Source organism: Cyprinodon variegatus, unplaced genomic scaffold (assembly GCF_000732505.1).
Source record: "Cyprinodon variegatus isolate N-32 unplaced genomic scaffold, C_variegatus-1.0 Scaffold1604, whole genome shotgun sequence".
NCBI lineage: Eukaryota > Metazoa > Chordata > Actinopteri > Cyprinodontiformes > Cyprinodontidae > Cyprinodon > Cyprinodon variegatus.
In genome coordinates this window covers 112,143-115,492 of record NW_015152057.1, presented here as the reverse complement: position 1 = coordinate 115,492, position 3,350 = coordinate 112,143, and the positions used below count along the sequence as shown (strand labels likewise).

Genomic DNA, 3,350 nt, shown 5'->3' with positions numbered 1-3,350 from the left:
CTTTTTCAGTTCAAAATGTCAGGAATAGCGTTGAGTTCAAGGTTTATATACGTGAGCCCAACAAAGTTTTGTTTTCGTTTAGAAAAAATGCAAATTTTAATGGACGAACGAGACCACCCCTTTGGAATTGGGGTCGTTCGGCTTCTTTTGTTAGCCTGCAAAGCCCCAGGAACTTGGGGCCCCAGGCAACTGCCTAGTGTTGCCTAATGGTAAATCCCCCCTGTATGAAAGAGCGAAAAAATGGAATAATTAAGACAAGGCAGAACATTTAGCAAGAATTTATTAACATGCAAAAGAAAGATAATCTTACTACTGAGAAAAAAGACAAAGGACTTTGGGAACACTGAATGAAGGGGAAATTCAAAATAATCTAAACATCAGGTTCCCAAATTATGGATTCAGATAATGCTCCAAAAAAGAAAAAAAAGCAACTCCATGAAATGATCAGATTAAATATTCTTACAGAGAGGAACAAAGAGACTCTTAGAAAACTGTTGAACAGAATCACAACTTTTTTTTTCAGATGGAACTGAAGACTTAAATATCTTCTAAAAATGTATTCAATCATGTTCTTAGCATCTAATGTAGGCCTAACAATATGTATTTTTTGAACTCCCAAATTAAGTTTAACCTATTCCATTAGCCCAGAATTTCAGTCAAGACAACGCTTTAGTGTTTTTGCTTTTTTAATTCAATTTAGTAAAAAGAGTTTGGTCAGAAAACAATGATGCCGTTATTTGATTTTTTTTTATTATAAAATTATTCAGATATGTAAGGATGAAACATTTATTTGGGACGGTCTGTGCCCCAAATATTTCAAATCCCAATAACTCATCTTTCTGAACAGCAAAATTCCCATTAGTCAAAAAGACTTTTGGGGATTTTTTTGCTTTCTTGCTTCATCCTCACACTATTTCAACATCTTTGCTGTTTTTGTCAGTTATTTAATCCCTTTCCTATAAAAGCTTCTTTTTCTTCTTCTTACATTTGATTGGCTGATTGCAAACAACTTATTGATGGATACTGCCACCTAATGTACAAGAGTGTGCAGCTTTAAAGTTTCACCTACTCTATTCTATTTTTTTATTTTGTGTTATGTAAAAATAAAAACAGTTCTTTATTAATGACCTAATTTCCTCCCTATCTCCATCTGTCCCTAAAATGTAATACTCAGTTCTCTCCCTTCCCCCCAATCACTTCCCTCATCCGCTCTTTCAATTGCATAATTTTAGCAAATCATCAAAACATGATCCACATTTTCTTTTCCTCCACAACCCTCACAGATATCATTATTTATCTTCCCTAGTTTAAACAAAAACTCATTTAAGTAGGTGCGTCAAGTTCTTAGTCTCGTATAAATGATCTCTTCCCTTCTGCTTCTTTCTCCCTAATTTTTGTGTATTACAGATTTTTTTTAACCCTATATAATCTTCTTCCTTTCTCATGTTCATTCCAAGTTTTTGTGATATTTAAAAGCGTGTGTTTAATCAACCATCGATCACTTTACTAAGAAAACGAGCGTGTGTGTGAGACAAACAAAAGGAAACTCAACCCGGTCATGTTTTTGAATGCATGTATCACTCCGGTCCACCGTTAGTGCAACACCGGAAGTCAGATACCTACGAACTGTTAAGATATGACCGTTTTTCTGCCGTACAGGCACATAGTTCAGAAAAAAGTAAAATGTTCATGTAGTCGCTTACCAGATTGTAAAGAATCAAATTGAACTGTTGAAAAAACAAACAGCTGAACAGTGTTTTCCATTTTCAGACAATGTCTCCTCATAATATATCCTGTAAGACAAAACACTGGGTAAAGCGGACGTTCTAAGGAGGATGATGCGTTTTTTTTTTATTATCGGCTGGTTTTCATGCTGTCAAACACTGATATACTTCTCTACACATTTCTTACTGATTGCAAGCTTTTAAGATTAAACACGTCAAATCCAAATATTATATAATCCAATGCGCTTTTCCCCGTGTTTTGTTCTGAAACGCTACGGAGCTATGGTACGTGGACAATATAATTAGTTGAGCAGGTTAGCTTATGGTAGCTAACTTTGCTATGCCGTGTTCTAACTAAACCAGGACAGTGGTGAATAAAAGCTTCCTGCAACTTCCAGGTTGGTAGAAATTTTAAACTTATATGTAATGTTATTAAATGACCTTCGGTGAGAATGAATAGTTTGACCCATCATTTTTGCTCAATGGTTGTCTGGGATACACTTCGCTAACTTGGTATGTTTGTAGTGTTGATATAAATGTTTTCAGGTAACGTTTTTGTCTCGTATAGAAGCGGAATAATCTGGAATATGTTAGTGACACTGGAGTTTATTCTGAACTGAAGCTACAGTAGGGGCTTCTGCTGCCTGCCTGCCTGCCGGTGTTCTGTCAGACCAGCATACCCTGTCAGAGCAGCATAACCACAGTCATTACCTGTTTATCCCTTTAGTTCGGACGTCTTCAACAGGGGGTCCACTAATTGAAATGTCTTTAAATCCACATTTACATGAATTCAACAGACTGTAGTAAACAGATAAATGGAGACAGATGTCTTAGTCATCAATGCACACATTCAGCGACACACGGGAGCTCTTTCAAGCTGGGCACCGTTTCATTCACAACACCTGTCCCATCAACCAGGAATCAGAAATACTTTAATAATCCCAGGAGGAAATTACTTTAGTTACCTTACTCCACCTGTAATAGAGTGATTATAGGAGCAGATTAATATAACACAATTTCATACCATATGATTAGGGGGTCCCTGCTCCATCTCGCCATCAGTTTGGGGTCCTTAGCCTGGAAAATGTTGAAGACTCCTTTAGTTTAGGTTTAGTTTATCCCTTTAGTTTCATACGAAAAATATACTTTAAAATACCTTAATGGGCGTGTATTCCTTTAATCATGTACGAAAAAACTTTTGAATTACTGACCTTTTGGTGTTTTTTTTAAGTATATGGTGATCTCAACTTAAATAGTTTGTTAATTACTAAAAGGATACACACCTGTTGAGGAAGTTTAAGTTTATTTTTCATGCAAAATAAAGGGATAAATGCAAATCAGACGTATTGACTATGGGTATGTTTGTGTGATGGGGTATGCTGCTCTGGTCTGTCAATATCGTATCCACAAAATAATATTCCATTTTATTGTCTGATGACATCTGCTGTCATTTTGGATAGCAGGACTGTGTAGGACCTTATGACTGACATGTTGCAATTTTAAAGGACAAGTCGGATCATATTCAGAATTCAAACTTCTGAAAGTTCTTTAAATATGAAATTATTCCATCCTGTTCAATAAATGATCAGTGTTTTTAATTCAGAGCAATTATCATGTGAATGTGCT

General features: G+C 35.8%; 1 protein-coding gene across 1 annotated transcript in view; it reads left to right on the top strand.

Annotated features, from left to right (window-relative positions):
- Positions 1-1,639: 1,639 nt before the first annotated feature.
- The window catches only part of fbxw2 (F-box and WD repeat domain containing 2), a 22,012-nt gene continuing 20,301 nt past the window's right edge, over positions 1,640-3,350 (top strand). Inside the window, exon 1 of the mRNA XM_015403983.1 lies at positions 1,640-2,122. The gene's annotated coding sequence lies outside the window, so the exon portion shown is untranslated. The remainder of the gene's footprint in view (positions 2,123-3,350) is intronic.